The sequence below is a fragment of the Theropithecus gelada genome, chromosome 13 (genome assembly GCF_003255815.1).
Source record: "Theropithecus gelada isolate Dixy chromosome 13, Tgel_1.0, whole genome shotgun sequence".
NCBI lineage: Eukaryota > Metazoa > Chordata > Mammalia > Primates > Cercopithecidae > Theropithecus > Theropithecus gelada.
In genome coordinates this window covers 91,036,560-91,055,291 of record NC_037681.1, presented here as the reverse complement: position 1 = coordinate 91,055,291, position 18,732 = coordinate 91,036,560, and the positions used below count along the sequence as shown (strand labels likewise).

General features: G+C 45.3%; 1 pseudogene across 2 annotated transcripts; it reads left to right on the top strand.

The window, feature by feature from the left end:
- The first annotated feature begins 265 nt into the window (after positions 1-265).
- LOC112605054 lies at positions 266-11,435 on the top strand (annotated as a pseudogene). 2 transcript variants are annotated; one of them, XR_003115339.1, is made up of 3 exons: positions 271-1,153; positions 1,825-1,828; positions 11,407-11,435. The product of XR_003115339.1 is annotated as a ferritin heavy chain pseudogene, transcript variant X2 (transcript). The 2 variants fall into 2 exon arrangements; XR_003115338.1 differs by lacking the exons at positions 1,825-1,828; positions 11,407-11,435 and having other exon boundaries at positions 266-1,190.
- Positions 11,436-18,732: the final 7,297 nt, after the last annotated feature.

Below are 18,732 nucleotides of genomic sequence, written 5' to 3'. Positions count from 1 at the left end.
GCCCCACGCCTGTAATCCCAGCACTTTGGGAGGCTGAGCCGAGTGGATCACTTGAGTGCAAAACCAGCCTGGACAACATGGTGAAACCCCATCTCTACCAAAAATATAAAAAATTAGACCGGTGTGGTGGTGCACACCTGTAATCCCAGCTACTTGGGAGGCTGAGGCAGAAGAATCACTTGAACCCAGAAGGCAGAGGTTGCAGTGAGCCGAGATCGTGCCACTGCACTCCAGCCTGGGCATCAGAGTAAGACTCCACCGAAAACGTTCTTCGCCGAGAGTCGTCGGGGTTTCCTGCTTCAACAGTGCTTGGACGGAACCCGGCGCTCGTCCCCCATCCCGGCCGGCAGCCCATAGCCAGCCTTCCGTCTCCTCTTCACCGCGTCCTCGGACCGCCCCAAGGCCCCCGCCGCCGCCCCAGCGCCGCGCAGCCACTGCCGCCGCCGCCTGTCCTTAGCCTCCGCCATGACGACCGCGTCCACCTCGCAGGTGCGCCAGAACTACCACCAGGACTCAGAGGCCGCCATCAACCGCCAGATCAACCTGGAGCTCTACGCTTCCTACGTTTACCTGTCCATGTCTCACTACTTTGACCGCCATGATGTGGCTTTGAAGAACTTTGCCAAATACTTTCTTCACCAATCTCATGAGGAGAGGGAACATGCCGAGAAACTGATGAAGCTGCAGAACCAACGAGGTGGCCGAATCTTCCTTCAGGATATCAAGAAACTAGACTATGACGACTGGGAGAGTGGGCTGAATGCGATGGAGTGTGCTTTACATTTGGAAAAAAATGTGAATCGGTCACTACTGGAACTGCACAAACTGGCCACTGACAAAAATGACCCCCATTTGTGTGACTTCATTGAGACACATTACCTGAATGAGCAGGTGAAAGCCATCAAAGAATTGGGTGACCACGTGACCAACTTGCGCAAGATGGGAGCACCCGAATCTGGCTTGGCAGAGTATCTCTTTGACAAGCACACCCTGGGAGACAGTGATAATGAAAGCTAAGCCTCAGGCTAATTTCCCTATAGCCATGGGGTGACTTCCCTGGTCACCAAGGCAGTGCATGCATGTTGGGGTTTCCTTTACCTTTTCTATAAGTTGTACCAAAACATCCACTTAAGTTCTTTGATTTGTACCATTCCTTCAAATAAAGAAATTTGGTACCCCCAAAAAAAAAATGACTCCACCTCAAAATAATAATAATAATAACAGCAGGTATTGGGTATCTAGGATTTCCAGGTACTTTGCATTCCACAGATACACAAATTTAATAGAATTATCACCTTTTTGCAGATGAAGAAACAAAGGCTTTTACAAAGTAGCTTGTCCAGGGGTGCAAAGCTAGAAAGACATGGATGTGAGGGCTCCACTATTTGCACTGCACCCCACTCCACGTGTATTCCTGAAGGCAGAGTTCACTACCTCCCCCTCCTCCCTTTGACTAGACCTTGGACAAAGGTCAACGGGACCCATTCCTCCATACTAGCCCCTCTTCCCAGACTCAAAACAGAATCATGGTTGCTTTCCCTTGTTTCAAGTAAGCAACCAGCCTCATCAAGGGTCCCTGGGCTAGGCGATGCCAGGCTGCTCTGAGCTTCACGACTGACCTGGATTCCATACTTTCCTTTTTCTCACAAGCACATTCCTATGCTCAGGTGAAGCAAGGAACTCACTCACCAAGGAAGAGGTCGGAGCCTGCCAATAGAGATGTTTTCGTTTCACATACCGTTGTAAGGATAAAATCATTTTTGTGAAAACACGTGACAGAGTAGGTACTAGATATGTGTGAGTTGATGCTAACAGGCTTTTCACTCATCTCTAATGAGTAAACTCTTCTCAAGCCATCTACCCAGTCCTCACTGCTCACTTGAACTAGCTCAGCAAACCACCCCCTCTCCCTAAATCTTAATCTCTTCCTTGTTTTATTAGTTCCCATCTCTCTCAGAAGGAACCTTACCCCTCCAAGGCTGACCCCTCCATCTGGATGCTGGACCCCATGCCTCACACCAGGCCATATCAGTTATTCCTCTTTGTTTGTTTTTGTTTGTTTGTTTTTTGAGATAGAGTCTCGCTCTGTCGCCCAGGCTGGAGTGCAGTGGTGTGATCTCCTGTGTTCAAGCAATTCAGCCTTTGCTTCACAAATTCAAGCAATTCTCATGCCTCAGCTTCCAAGTAGCTGGGATTACAGGCATGCGCCACCACACCCAGCTAATTTTTGTATGTTTAGTAGAGATGGACTTTCGCCATGTTGGCCAGGTTGGTCTCAAACTCCTAGTCTCAAGTGATCCGCCGGCTTTGGTCTCCCGAAGTACTGGGATTATAGGCGTGAGCCACCATGCCCAGCCCAGTTATTCCTTTTTAGTCTTTGGTTTCTCATTCCATCTCCTTTCCCTTGCCTATGTGCCGGCTTCGTCTTACCCAAGATTTAAAAAACAAAAACCTCATGACCCTGCCCTCTTCTCAAGTTATAGCCCTTCACTCCTCCCTTCCATCACTACTGCACTCCCATAATGGCCTGCCTACCTGGTTTTCTGCAAATGGCATCATAAAAGTCACCAGGGACTGCCTCATTGCCACATCTGATGGTTCCCTTTTTTCTTGATTTTGCAGCCACACTTGACCCTGAGGACCACTCCCTCCTAGAAACCGTCCCAGCCCCATGCCACCATCTCACTGGGTTTGCTCCTGCATCTCTGACCACAGCTTCCCAGCCTCCTCTGACACCTCTTCTTCTCTTTAAATGTGGAAAGCCCCAGTTTTCTTTCCTTGGCCCCTTTCTCTTCTTATTTATCACTCTTCCTGGACAATCCCATCCACTCACACATCTGCATCAGTCTTCCAAGTCATCATTGCCAGCACCCAAGCACCAAAACAGAAGTGTGGAGCCAGTCATGCTTTGGCGGAAATTGTGGGTACTGTGAGGGTGCTAGGCTTGGTGCTATCTTTCCCAAAGCTCAGATTTCTGCCTGGTGACCCATGGATACTTTATGCTTAGCTGTCAAATTGATCCACGGGCAAGGACTTCTGCTAGGCACTGGGAAGAATGCAGAGGCTTAAAGCCCTACCACCTGGTCACTAGCCCCCTTCTCCTTTGCTGAGTTTCCCTCCCTTAGGACATCCACATGGCCCCACCCTCCATCACTGCCATCACAAGTTCTATGCAACAGAAGGAATGATCAATTCAAAAAGGATAAAGCGCCCCTTTGCCAACACCCAAATTCCTTATTCTCTCTCCCCAACACACTTCCCATCACTCCACCCCATTCCCCAGTCAAATGGATCCAGCGTCACATGACAACAGTGCCCTCTAGAGGAATGCTTTTCAAATTGCAATGGTGCCCTCCATGTGGCTAATGTATTTTCCAAAGATGACTGGTATCTCCCATCCTACTTGCTGTTCTTACAATGGGACTTTGACACTCCACCCATTACGAAGTAGAGTCTATGTTCCCTTCACTGCATTGGAGTGGGCTTGTGAGTCTGAAGAAAATGATGCTATATGACTTCCACTTGAAGCTCTAAGGCACCTTAATCAGTTCAACTGCCCTGAGGCTGCCATGCACAAGGAAGCCCACACTGAGACCACACGGGGACACTACCTGGAGAGAGACAGCTAATTCAACCTGTCAGTGTTCCAGCCCCAGATACTGACCACAGTCACATGAGACACCTAAATCAGAATGGCCTTATTGAGCCCTTCCTAAATTGCTGCCCCAAAGAAACCATGAAAGATACTGAAATAATTACTGTTGCTTTAGGTCATCATGTTGGAATGATTTGTTATGCAGCAATAGATAACTAGAACAGTGGGTCACGAAATCATTCGAGTGTGTCATGACCAGCATTGTTTTTTAAGAATTAACTGGTAGAGAACAGAATAGAATGAAAAATGTAATAACAAAAGTTCTGTTGAGAAACTTTCTTCAGTAAATGTGTGTGTTTGCATATGTGTATACTGGATCAAGTAGTAAAATGTATTTGTCTCTGTGCATCATGTAAAGTTTTTAAAGTTTTAAGAAGCTAGATTATTGTTGCAATGCCAGAAACTACAAAAACCAAACTCCACTAAGGCCAATATCGTCTCAATGAGTCAAGGAGGCTGGAAATTCTAGTACTTTATAAGCAAGTTACAGGTTTACCCATTTAGCTTTGTCATCTAAAGCAGAGGAACAGAAATGCCTTCTGCTTGTGAGAGCAAGAAAGGAGGCAGCTCTTAGAAAAGCAGTGTTCTAGATGGTTCTTGGATATTTTTACTATAATACTTGGTGCCTTGATCCTCAGAAATTAATGGAATTTCTGAGAAGTTTGATGGTATTTTTCTCCATAAAACTCCCGCAGCAGCATCACATGGGGGCTTGTAAAAACACAGATCCCTTGGCCACAGTTCAAAGGTGAGGTAGGGGTCCCAAGGCTCTGTATCTTAACCCAGCCCCCCAAAGGAATTATAAACGCACTAAAGTTTGAGATCTACTGAGTCACAGGGAGGACTGTATGAATATTGAAACTTAGGGCTGGGCATGGTGGCTCATGCCCATAATCCCAGTGCTTTGGGAGAACATGAAAGGAGGATCACTTGAGCCAGGAGGTCGAGACCAGCCTGGGCAACATAGCGAGACCCCATCTCTTTAAAAAAAAATTTAGGTTAACTCTCATGCAAAGGCCATTAACTATCATGCAAAGGCCTGTACTCCAGCCTGGGTGACAGAAAGAAACCCTGTCTTTAAAAAAAAAAAAAAAAAAAAAAAAAAGTTAACTATCGTCCAAAGACCTAATTGGTCAGAATCCTGAGACATCTTCACTGCACCATGGTTGTAACTGAAAATAGCCCTGATTGTCAAGAAAGCTCATCCAGGGCTCCTGTAAAGTAAAAAGCAAGGCTGGAAATGCCTTCATTTCTTTTTTTAAAAAAGTGTAATAATTACAAGACAAGAGACCTAACATAGAGCAGTACCATCAACCCCACCATCAGTTGGTAATCACTGCCCATCCCTGCCTAGCAAGCTCAACCTCATGTTTCCAGGCCTGGGTCACTGTCCTTTAAGGATAGTTTATTATATAAAAAAAAAAAAAATACACACAATATATGTGTCTTTCTACTTTATTACATGTTCTTCAATACATGTAAGAAAAAATACTGTCTGGGTTGCTTTGAGAGTTTGGTTTTGGTTTTAGAATGTTTGGGTTGGTTTTAGGATGCTTAGGATCACTTCACAGATGAGAGATTTAGAAACACTGATTTAACCTTCAGTGGGGAAATCTTCAGTGGGGAAAACTGAAACCAAGGAGGGGAAATAACCTGCCCAAGATGGTAAGTCATTCTTTGCTTTAGGCTTTCAGGAAGAAAAGACTTAGAGAAGATTCACGGGCATGCTAAGTACCTGCTGGTCTCCGATCCCAAGGGGAGTCTGGGGCCCACAAGGGGCCAGTGGCTGCTGGGAGCCACAGGCAGAATCAGAAGAATTGAAGCTATTCCTGGAATTTAGATATATATTTTTTGTTTTTTTCCTTTTTTGTAGAGATGGTGTCTCACTGTGTTGGCCAGACTGGTCTCAAACTCCTGGCCTCAAGCAATCCTCAAGCCTCGGCCTCCCAAAGTGCTGGAACTACAGACATAAGCCACCATGCTGGAATTTTTAAGATATCAGGTATTTAAAACAGAGATCACAGCCGGGCACAGTGGCTCACGCCTGTAATCCCAACACTTTGGGAGGCCAAGGTGGGCAAATCACCTGAGATCAGGAGTTCAAGACCAGCCTGGCCAACATGGCAAAACCCCATCTCCACTAAAAATAAAAAAGCTAGCCGGGTGTGATGGCATGTGCCTGTAGTCCCAGCTACTTGGGAGGCCAAGCCACGAGAATGGCTTGAACCCAGGAGGCAGAGGTTGCAGTGAGCCAAGATCACACCACTGCACTCCAGGCTCAGTGACAGAGTGAGACCCTGTCTCAAAAAATATAATAATAATTAAATTTTAAAAAACAGAGATCAGGTTCTTGGCCATTATTTAGAGATTTGATTGTTTTATGAATATGCATAACCATCTAGGGAGTTTATAAATAACCTTCAGTCTAATTGGGTGGGTCTAAATTGCCTCAGCGTGTCTTTAGTCCCAGCAAGCAATAGACTCCAAGTGTGGGCAGGCTCCCACTTGCTGTGACGAAGCTGGCAGAAGCCACAGCAAAGTCAGATCCATTCAGCTCTACTGGGCATAACCCCACTGAGCAAATATTTAAAATATTTTCTGTGTTGGTTTTGGGGTTTTTGTTGTTATTGTTTTTGTTTTTTGAGACAGGGTCTTGCTCTGTCACCCAGCCTGGAGTGCAGAGGCACAATCACAGCTCACGGCAGGCTTGACCTCCCTGGGCTCAGCGGATTCTCCCGCCTCAGCCTTCCAAGCAGTTGAGACTACAGGCATGTGCCAATATGCCTGACTAATTTGGGGCAGGGGGGTTGGTGTGGTTGTTTGTTTGTTTGTTTGTTTTGTAGAGATGGAATTTCGCCATGTTGCCCAGGCTGGTCTCAAACTCCTGAGCTCAAGCGATCCACCCGCCTCAGTCTCCCAAAGTGCAGGGATTACAGGTGTGAGCCACCATGACTGGCCCAAAATATTTTTTAAATTAAAAAAATTCCAGGCGGGGCATGGTGGCTCACGCCTGTAATCCCAGCACTTTGGGAGGCCATAGCGGATGAATTACCTGAGATCAGGAGTTCAAGACCAGCCTGGCCAACATGGCGAAACCCATCTCTACTAAAAATACAAAAATTAGCCAGGCATGGTGGCGCCTGCCTATAATCCCAGCTACTAGGGGGGCTGAGGTAGGAGGATCACTTGAACCTGACAGGTGGAGGTTGCAGTGAGCCAAGGGGCAACAGAGAAAGACTTGGTCTCAAAAAAAAAAAAAAAAAAATCCAGGAAAAGCTTTAGTTCTGATTCTACCTGTGACTCCCATCAGCCCACTGGTCCCTCATGGGTGCCAAGCCACCCCGATTTCCCTGCACTAACACCAGGAAGCTGGTGAAAAGCTGGCACCCTGGTTATAAGCTTACATACAGTGACCCCTGCTGCTGAGGCCTGGAGACACATGCGAAACCACATGGTGCCAACCTCAGGTTCATTCATTCTCCCTGGGCCCAAGGGACTTGCCTAAGGCCCTTACCCACCAGCAAAGCCCACAGGTTGGCATTGGTTGTTTATCAGATTCCAACTGTGGATTAGGAGGTGACAGGGTAGAGAAGTCTAGGAAGCAAGCGATGGTTGGAAAGGCATGGTGGTGGGCACAGAAACTCAAAGGGACCCTCCCTCGCCACTAGCAGAGGGTATAGTCTCAGACAGTGCAACCTAGAGCAGGTATATTCAAACTTGAGGAATGTGTAGAATGTATGTATTTTTATTTTTTATTTTTTATTTTTTATTTTTTGAGAGACAGGGTCTTGCTTTGTTGCCTAGGCTGGAGTGCAGAGGCACAATGATGGCTCACTGCAGCCTCGAACTCCCACACCCAAGCAATCCTCCTACCTCCTACCTCAGCAGCAGCCCCCTCAGCCCCCCGTGGCTGGGACTACAGGTGCATGCCACAATGCCTGGCTAATTTTTAAAATATTTTTTGTAGAATCAGAGTTTCGCAAATCTATACATTACCTACAGTCCAATAACAGATTCCTTCTTAGACCCTTCAAAAAAAATGAATGATTCAATATCATGAAGATATCACTTTTTCTTAAATTATTATCCATAAACTTAGTGTAATACTAATCAAAATCACAATTTTTAAAAAACTTTTAACTGATTTTTAAAACTCCATCTAGACCAGGTGTGGTGGCTCACACATGTAATCCCAGCACTTCAGGAGGCCAAGGCAGGTAGATAACTTGAGATTAGGAGTTTGAGACCAGCCTGGCCAACATGGTAAAACCCCGTCTCTACTAAAAATATAAAACTTAGCTGGGCATGGTGGCAGATGCCTGTAATCTCAGCTACTCGGGAGGCTGAGGCAGGAGAATCCCTTGAACCTGGGAGGCGGAGGTTGCAGTAAGCTGAGATCACACCACTGCTCTCCAGCCTGGGCAACAGAGTGAGACTCTGTCTTAAAATAAATAAATAAATAAATAAAATCCATCACAAGAGAATGTATACAATCGCCACGATTCTTTTTTAAAGAGAGGGACAACGTAGGTAGAATTGTCTTCTTGGTTATCAAATTATCCTATAAAGCTATGGCAATGGTAGTATTGGTATATAAATAGACAAATATAACTGACTAATGTATAAATGGAAATTCAGTGTATGATAAAGGAGCACTTCAAAATGGTAGGAAAAGGGGCAGGGTGCAGTGGCTCACGCCTGTAATCCCAGCTCTTTGGGAGGCCGAGGTGGGCAGATCACCTGAGGTCAGGAGTTCAAGACCAGCCTAGCCAACAAGGTGAAACCCTGTCTCTATAAAAATACAAAAATTAGCCAGGCGTGGTGGCACATGCCTGTAGTCCCAGCTACTTGGCAGACTGAGGCAGGAGAATTGCTTGACCCCAGGAGGCAGAGGTTGCAGTGAGCCGAGATCACACCACTGCACTCCAGCCTAGGTGACAGAGTGAGGCTCCGTCTCAAAACAAAAAAAAGAAAAGAAGACAAAATGGTAGGAAAAGGGTGGCCAGTTGAGTAAATGGTGTTGAGCTATCTAGTTGGAAAAGAGTAAAGCTACATTTCAACCTCACATCATACCTTCTAAGATAAATATTTTTTAACTATAGAAGTATTAGCAGAAGGCCGGGCACAGTGGCTCACGTCTGTAATCCCAGCACTTTGGGAGGCCAAGGCAGGTGGATCACAAGGTCAAGAAATCAAAACCATCCTGGCCAACATGGTGAAAACCTGTCTCTGCTAAAAATACAAAAATTAGCTGGGCGTGGTGGCACACGCCTGTAGTCCCAACTACTCGGGAGGCTGAGGCAGGAGAATTGCTGGAAACTGGGAGGCAGAGGTTGCAGTGAGCCGAGATCGCACCACTGCATCCCAGCATGGGGATAGAGTGGGACTCTGTCTCAAAAAAAAAAAGAGTATTAGCAGAAAGTATGCAAAATGGGTTTAAACCATCCATTGAGGAAAAGAAAGGCCTTCTTGAGCAAAACACAAAATATACAAGTCATAAAGGGAGTGTTTTAGTCTGTTCTGACTGCTATAACAAAATACCATAATCTGGGTGACTTATAGACAGTATTTCTCACAGTTCTGGAGTCTGGGAAGTCCAAGACAGTCCAAGATCCAGGTGCCAGTAGATTCGGGTGTGGTGAGGGCCTGCTTCCTGCTTCATAAATGACTATCTTCTCTGTATCCTCACATGGTGGAAGGGACAAGGGTCTCTTTCACAAGGGCACTAATCCCATTAACAAGGGCTCCACCCTCATGATCTAATTACCTCCCAAAGGTCTCACCTCCTAACATCACATTGGTAGATTACATTTCAACATATGAATTTCCGGGGACACAAACACTCAGTCTAGAGCAGGAAAAAAATAATAAATGTAACCAGTTAAAAAAGAAAATAAGGCTGGGCACAGTGGCTCACACCTGTAATACCAGCACTTCAGGAGGCCAAGGCAGGCAGATTGCTTGACCTCAGGAGTTCAAGACCAGCCTGACCAACATGGTGAAACCCGTCTCTACAAAATATGCAAAAATTAGTCGGGCATGTTGGCGCTCGCCTATAGTCCCAGCTACTTGGGAGGCTGAAGCAGGAGGATCACTTGAACCCAGGAGGTTGAGGCTGCAGTGAGCAGAGATCACGCTACTGCACTCCAGCCTGGGTGACAAAGTGAGACCCTGTCTCAGAAAAAAATGAGAGAGCGAGCCCTTCCCAACTCATTCTTATTGTGGATCATCTGGAGTGTGTTCTCCCTCCCTGCAGCAAACTAAATAACCTGCCTTTTTTTTACTGCTGGTATGTTCCTGGTAGTCTTTGGTCAGTGAATATTGACAATACTGACAATACTATTTTATTATTAATTGTTTTTATTTTTTTTGTTTATTTGTTTATATGTTTTATATGTTTATTTTATATATTTCATTTATATTTTATATGATAGGACATGATACTGATTTCTTCGTTAGTTGTATTATTCATAACTTCATTTCAATGAAGTAAAGGTGGAACTATAAGATATTTGTTTGAAAAAAGGGCACCAAGTGTGGCAGGATTGAGAAACACCAGGAGAAAGAGCTCTTTGCCAGATTGCAAGACAAATTCAAATATGGCCACCCCAACCTGAGCAGGCTCTCTGGACTCCCGTAGTTGGGCTGTCTGGGACATTTCCCCACATCCTGGTGGCTGTCAGCTAGGACTGCATGGGGACTCCTTTAGCAGAAAGGAGGTACTCCCATAAACAGTGCTACAAGAGCCTGCCCACACACCCCAGAGGCTACAGCTGGACCAGATGACAGCTGCAAACCCTCAATGGCCTGTGAGGGAGACCAAACTCTTCACATGGAGGATGGTTAGGAAATGTGCATATGACATGCAAAAATGCAAGAAGCTGGGATAAAGGAATAACAGATAAAGCTCTGGGCCAGCCTGTAGTCGAGGAAGCATTGCTGGAACAGGGAAAGGCTGGTATTGAAGCAGAGAAAGCCCTTCCATGCCCACCAGAAAGGTGGGAGCATCCCTGGAGGGAATCTTCTCTAACTACCCTATGCCCCAGTGAAAATTCAGATGAGAAGAGGAGGCACAATGTGTCCCAGCTGCACACCTCCTGAGGTAAAGGAGAGAGACAGAATTATGGAGAGTGAGATGCTAAGGCCTCTGTACCACACCTGTCTCCCTAGGTACAGGGCAAATGACCAGTGGCCTCATGCAAGGGACACTGGGCGCCACGAGAATCATGAGCACAAACCATTAGCCCATAATCTAACTTTACCTTATTAAAGTTATTCCCCCACTCCCACACTTCATGGTGTTTTCCTTCCTCCAGGAAGACTATCAACCCCAAATGATTACGCTTCCCTCCCTTCACACCCCCACCCCACCCATCCCACACTTGGTGCTGCCATGAATACCCCATTAAAGCACATTCCTCTGAACTCAGGCTCTGCCCTCTGTTAACAGGCAGCTTTCCTGCAGAAAGAAGTACCCATGGGCCAGGGGCGGTGCTCATGCCTGTAATCCCAGCACTTTGAGAGGCCGAGGCGGGTGGATTACCTGAGGTCAGGAGTTCGAGACCAGCCTGACCAATATGGCAAAACCCCATCTCTACTGAAAACACAAAAAATTAACCAGGCATGGTGGTGGGCGCCTGTAATCCCAGCTACTGGGGAGGCTGAGACAGAAGAATCATCTGAACCCAGGAGGCAGAGGTTGCAGTGAGCCAAGATCGTGCCACTGCACTCCAGGCCAGGCAACAGAGAGCAAAACTCGGCCTCAAAAAAAAAAAAAAAAAAAAAAAATAGAAGTACCCATGAAGCTGATCCTGTCAAACTAGGCAGAAGGCAAAAAGAAACTGTCCCCGGGTCTGGGTGTGTGTCCCTTAGCTGGCAAGACTAGGGGGTCAGTGATGGGTGACCTCACAGGCTAAATCACCTGGGTCAGGGCTGAGTGACCTTGATAAAATGTATTATGATAGCTCACTTCAGCCTTGAACTCCCAGGCTCAAACAGTCCTCTCACCTCAGCACCAACCCCTGACCGTTGGGTAGCTGGGACTACATGCACACACCACCATGTTCAGCTAATTATTTTTTCTGTGGAATTGGGGTTTCATAAATCTATACATTACCTATACTCCAATAACAGATTCTCCCTTAGAGCCTCCAAAAAAATTAATGATTCAGTATTATAAAGATAACACTTTTTCTTAAACTTTTTTTTTTTTTTTTTTTTTGAGCCTGTTGCCCAGGCTGGAGTGCAGTGGCACAATCTCAGCTCACTGCAACCTCTGCCTCCTGGCTTCAAGTGATTCTCATGCCTCAGCCTCCCGAGTAGCTGAGCTTACAGGTGCATACCACCTCGCCTGGCCAATTTTTGCATTTTTAGTAGGGATGAGGTTTCACCATGTTGGCCAGGCTGGGCTCAAACATCTGACCTCAAGTGATCTCCCCACCTCAGCCTCCCAAAGTGCTGGGATTACAGGTGTGGGCCACCGCCCCCAGCCACTTTTTCTTAAATTATATTAGCCATAAATTCAGTGCAATCCCAATCAAAATCACAATTTTTATAAAACTTCATGAACATAAAGCATTAGCCCAAATCTACCCCATGGGACCCAGGGACTTCAGCCCTCAGTAGAGGGGACTCTTTTTCCCATAATATTCACATTTATCAAAGTAATGCAGTCATTAAAGAAAATAAGGCAAAATATTTTAACAGTAGAAACAGGAACACAGTTTCACCTACTTCCACCTTCCAAACAACTTTGCAAACGTGGCAGTGTATCTCCCCTCAAATGTTTATAAAATTTGCAGGTTTGCTCTAACATAGAACAATGCCATCAAATATATTTGGTGGCCCTAAAAGTCACACCATGAGGACAGGCACCCAGAGCACAGTTGCATTTAGAATAAACGCCAAGCTCCTTCACACAGCCTGCAGGCTGGTATGGTCTGGCCCTGCCTCCCTTCCCCATCTCATCTCCCAACCCCACTGGCCTCTCTGCCCCTCACAGACTGTTTTTTCAGTCCTGGAAGGCACCCAGTCTTTGGTGCCTTGGTGATCCCAGGTGGGCCATTCTGCTCCTAATGCGCTTTGGGCACCCCTGCAGCCTGGTTCACATCCTCTCACAATTCAAAGCTTGGTTCTGGGGCCTCTCCTGGCCTTCCCCATCCCCATCTCAGTTAAAGCCCCTCTGTTATTCTCTTTCACAGGCCTCTACCTTTTCTGAATAATACCTCCCCCAATTTATAATGATACACTTTGCTTATCTGTTTGGCATCTGTGTCCCCCGCTGGAGGGATATGGGCAGGGTAACATGTGTTTTGCTCCTCTCACTCCCCTCCTTGGTGTTCTTTTGTTGCACATCTCCCTGTTTCATCTGCTCCAGCCCAACTTGCTCCCAGTCCCATCAGCTTCCAACCTCATGGTTCAAATCCAATGTATAGTCTCTTTCCAACCCCCAAATAGTGTCTCCAGCTGTGACCTCTGTTTCTCTCCCCTAGTAGGGGGCAGTCTCCTCCCTGCTTTTTTTTGCTTCAGCTGGGAGGTGGGCAGCCCGCTCTGCTTCCACCCAGCCTGACCCTAAGCAGCAGTCTCTACACTGCCGCCGAAGAAGTTCCTGCAGACTTCTCCCCGCCCCTAGAATCAAACACATCCACTAACATCAAGCCTGAGCCACAAAGTCCCAGAGGCACCTCTGGGTTGCTGGGAGGAGCAGCAGTGACTTCATGCTGGTGTCTGGGGTGCACAGGAGAGAGGGCCCCACTCTGAGCTCACAAAGTGCTGGAGGTCCAGGCTGCAGAACACTGGAACACAGATGTTCCCCAGGAACCTAGATGCCCACTCAAACCTTCTTAGGCACTTTTGAATCTTTACAGGCACAGTTCCCACCATCTTGGGTGAGGCAAAGTACAGTTTACCTTCGTTACTCACAGTAGTTATGTTCTATATAGTTGGCTGGAAGCCAGGGGCTGTGGTTCACACCTATAATCCCAGTACTTTGGGAGGCTGAAGTGGAAGGAACGCTTGAGGCCGGGAATTCGAAAGCAGCCTGGGCAACATATTGAGACCCCATCTGCACAAAAGAAAATTTGTTTTAATTGAGCAGGCATAATGGCCCATGCCAGTAGTCATAGCTGCTCAGGAAGCTGAAGCAGGAGGATCTCTTGAGCCCAGGAGTTCAAGGTTACAGTGAGCTATGATCACACCACTGCACTCCAGCCTGAGCAACAGAACAAGACTGTCTCTAAAAAAAACAAAAGCTTAACCAACAGCATCTCTGGTATTTAAATAACAATTATAGAGCACTTTATAGTTCTTAACACATTTGCATGCATGTGTGTGTGTGTGTGTACACATATGTGGCTAAATTGACAGCAGATCCTCAAGACTAACACCGTAAACAAATTGCCATGATGCCTTTTCCACGAGAACTGCTTTGTACACCCTGGCAATCCATCAGAACAGAAACCAAAGCCCCAGTGTGCCCTTCTGTACTGTGTACTCCAGCTCACCTGCCGCTTCCCAGCTCACCTGTTTTCCCAAAGTTACAGACAGAGGACAGACAACATTGTTAAACTCTAGAGTGATTCCCATGGGCAGGGCAGCAGAAGTGAGTAGGAGGTTGTTTTCTTCAAGTTGAAGAAGAGGAAAGAAAAAATATACAGCTGCAGCAATCAGATTGTCGGTACCAAAGATAGAGTGACTCAGGGCAGGTCTTTGGCAAGCAGGCACTGAGCCAGGCTGGGCCCACACCCTGGAGAATGAGAATAGCATTCTGTGATCAAAGTGGGAAGGAATGCATCCATTCCGGAAACCAGGTGAGGCAGGGCTGTCATTAGACAATCTGGGCAGAGCTATGATTACAGAGGGAGCAAGCTGACAGGATGAAAACAGAAATCCACAGCGCCTGCTCCGCGCTGAGCAGCCCAGCTTGCCCATGCTGCTCTTTCGACCAGCTGATGTCTCTGGGCAGTGATAAGGCCTTAAGTATCTGTGGATAAAGCACCTGATAGTTAATAAAAATAATAATTTAAAAGTGTTGTTGAGTGAACTGGAGTATTACATGAACTATCAGTCCTCATTCTTTTCCTCTTTACTTAGGATGGATGTTCTAATGAGAGAATTTTTATATAACTAAAGAAGACACTTTTGTTTTTAGACGGAGCCTCCGTCGCTCAGACTGGAGTGCAATGGCACGATCTTGGCTCACTGCAACCTCTGCCTCCCAGGTTCAAGTGATTCTCCTGGCTCAGCCTCCCAAGTAGCTGAGATTATAGGCATGCGTCACATCCAGCTAATTTTTTTTTTTTTTTTTTGAGAAAGAACAAGAAACAGATTAAATAACTAACAAAAGGACCATGCAATGAAGTACCCCACAGACATAAAGAATCACACTGTAGGAGTATTTTTTTTTTTTTTTTTTGGGTATGAAAGAAGCATGTTACATTTGATTGAGTGAAAAAACTCAAGTAACAAAATAGTTTATGCATCATGATTCTTTTTTTTTTTTTTTAATAAGAAACGAATGTTACATATACATGCCTAGAACGCTCAGGCTAGAGTGCAGTGGTGCAATCTCAGCTCACTGCAAGCTCCACCTCCCGGGTTCACGCCATTCTCCTGCCTCAGCCTCCTGAATAGCTGGCACTACAGGTGCCCGCCACCACACCAGGCTATTTTTGCGTATTTTTAGTAGAGACAGGTTTCACCATGTTAGGATGGTCCTGATCTCTTGACCTCGTGATCTGCCCGCCTCGGCCTCCCAAAGTGCTGGGACTACAGGTGTGAGCCACCGCGCCCGGCCTTATTTTTGTATTTTTAATAGAGACGGGGTTTCACCATGTCGGCCAGGCTAGTCTTGAACTCCTGACCTCAAATGATCTAACCACCTCGGCCTCCCAAAGTGCTGGAATTACAGCTGTGAGCAAGAAGACACATTTATTAATGAAAACTAGAAACACCATGTAAGCATTCAGAAGAAGATTATAGTCATTTCTAATCCAATCACTCATATGTAATGACCCTTAACAGCTGTGCTGTGATTCTTCAGATTTTCTTCTAGGCATGTATATATAACATTCGTTTCTTATTTAAAAAAAAAAAAAAAGAAAAGAAAAAAGAAAGAATCATGATGCAAAACTATTTTGTTACTTGAGTTTTTTCACTCAATCAAATGTAACATACTTCTTTCATACCAAAAAAAAATACTCCTACAGTGTGATTCTTTATGTCTGCGGGGTACTTCGTTGCTTGGTCCTTTTGTTATTTAATCTGTTTCCTGTTCTTACATGTTTAGTTGCTTCCAAATGTGGAATATTATAAATGCTGTGCTATACATTCTAGTTCACATGTCTTTCCAAACATGTCTGCTTATCTCCCTCCTTCAAGATGAATTGTTGGGTCAAGAGGTTTTCATGTATTTGTGGCTTGTGATATTCACTGCTAAGTGACCTTGCTCTACAGGCTAGTCGTACCATTTACATCACCACTGTGTAAATGGTCCTTTTTCCTCTCATCCTCACCTGCAAAAGGTTTTGCCCTGCTAGCCAAAGGGTTAAACTGTGTGATATGAAGAACAGTGATTTGTTTTCTTTTTGATTTCTTAAATGTTTAGTGAAACTGAATATGATTTCACACATGCATTAGTTTCCTCAGGCTGCTCTAACAAAGTGTGACAAGCTGGGTGGCCTAAAACAACAGATATTGATGGTCTCACCTCTGAAGATGGTAGGGAAAGACCTGCTCCAGCCTCTCTCCTAGCTGCAGGTCGCCTCAGCTGTCCCTTGGCTTGCAGATGGCTGTCTTCTCTGTGTGCCTCTTTACGTGTCTTCCCTCTGTGCATGTCTGCCTCTGTCCAAATGTCCCCACTCCATAAGGACACCCAGTCACAATGGATTAGAGACCACTCTATGACCTCAGTTTAACTAGATTATAAATTAATCCAAGTGTACAGGCTCTATTGCCAAATAAGGTCACAGTCTGAAGTACTGGGGGTTGGGACTTCAACAAAATCATGTTCTCTGTCCCTGGATATTAGGAACAACATCACAGGTAGGTGGACACCCCCTGCGGTATTAGGAGTAATAATATGATTAATTATTAAACATCAATAATCCATTTTAATAATTATCAATGATACTATTATTAGGATACCATTATTCATTATGGATAATTATTTTAAATATATGATTATGCATGCTTAAAATTAATTATTAATGTTAATGTCATTTAACAATATTATTAGTTCTTAATATTAATTATGGGTTTATTACCAACATCACTTAGTATTGATTTAAGTAACATTAATTGCTGATACCATTATTTTATTAATAGTGATATTACTATTAATTATTAATACTAATCATTAACGTTTTTAACGAGTATTAATTTTTACTATCTATTGTGATTATTAATATCTATGATTACTATTAATTTTATATTAATATTAATAATTAATAGACTTGTTCCTGATAGCTGGTGGGGAGAGGATGATATTACTCCCAATATCGAAGAAAGTGTACACCCCTCTATGATGTTATTCCTAATAGCCAGGGAGTAGAGGATGACATTATTGAAACTATCGCAGTGGGTGTACATCCCTTCGGTCATCTTGTTCCTTATATCCTGGGTGGGAGAGGATGATATGACTCCCAATATCGCAGGGAGCATACACCACCCCTGTGATATGGTTCCTAATATCCAGGGGGTGAGAGGATGATATTAGTCTCAATATTGCAAGAGGTGTGTGCTCCCTAGTGATGTTGTTCCTAATATCCAGGGATGGAGAGGACGATATCACTCCCAATAGAGCAGGGGGTGTACACCCCTTCTGTGACATTGTTCCTAATAGCCAGCGGGGGAGAGGAAGATATTACCCCCAATATCGCAGGGGATGTACACCCCCTTGTGATATTGTTCCCTATATTCTGGGAGGGAGACGATGATACTAGTGGCAATATCGCAGGGGGTGTACACACCCCCTGCGATATTGTTCCGAATATCCAGAGGGAGAGAAAATGATATGACTCCCAATATCACAGGGAGTGTACATCCTCCTGTGATATTGTTTCTTATACTCAGAGGGAGAGGATGATATTACGCCCAATATCGCAGGGGTTGTACACACCTCCTGCGATATCGTTCCTAATATCCCGAAGGGGAGAGCATAATATTACTCTCAATATCGCAGGTGGTGTACACCTCCTTTGTAATATTGTTCTTAATATCCATGATGGGAGAGGATGATATGACTCCCAATATCACAAGAAGTGTACAGCCACCCGTGATATAGTTCCTAACATCTAGGTGGGGAGAGGATGATATTACTGCCCATATCGCACGAGTTGTAAAACCCCTTCGATATTTTGCCTACAATCCTCAGGGGAGAGGATGATATTACTCCCAATATCGAAGAAGGTGTACACCCCCCATGACACTATGCCCAATATCCACGTTGGGAGACAATGACATTATGCCCAATATTGCAGGGGATGTACACCCACCCTGGGATATTGTTCCTTATATCGAGAGGGGGAGAAGATGCTATTGCTCCCAATAACGCAGGGGCTGTGGCTGTACACCCCTCCTGGGATATTGTTCTTAATATCCTAGGGAAGAAAGGATGATACTACACCCAATATCGCAGGGGCTGTACACTCACCCAGTGATATTGTTCTTAATGTACTCCACCTCCCACCACCAGGGATATCGTTCCTAATATCCAGGGGAAGAGAGGATAACATTATGCCCAATACTGCGGGGGAGTGTACACACCCTCTGTGATGCTGTTCCTAGTATCCAAAGGTGGAGACGATGATATTACTGGTCATATCGCAGGGGGTGTACACCCTTCTGTGATATTGTTTTTGACATTCAGTGGGGGAGAGGATAACATTAATCCCAATATTGCAGAAGGTGTGCAGACCCCTTGATGTAGTTCCTACTGTACAGGGGAAAGAGAAGAATATTGCTCTCAATATCGCAGGGGGTGTAACCACCCTGCCCCCTGTATATTGTTCCTAATATGCAGCGGGGTGGAGGCCGATAGTACTCCCAATATCCCAGAAGGTGCACACACACCTGTGATG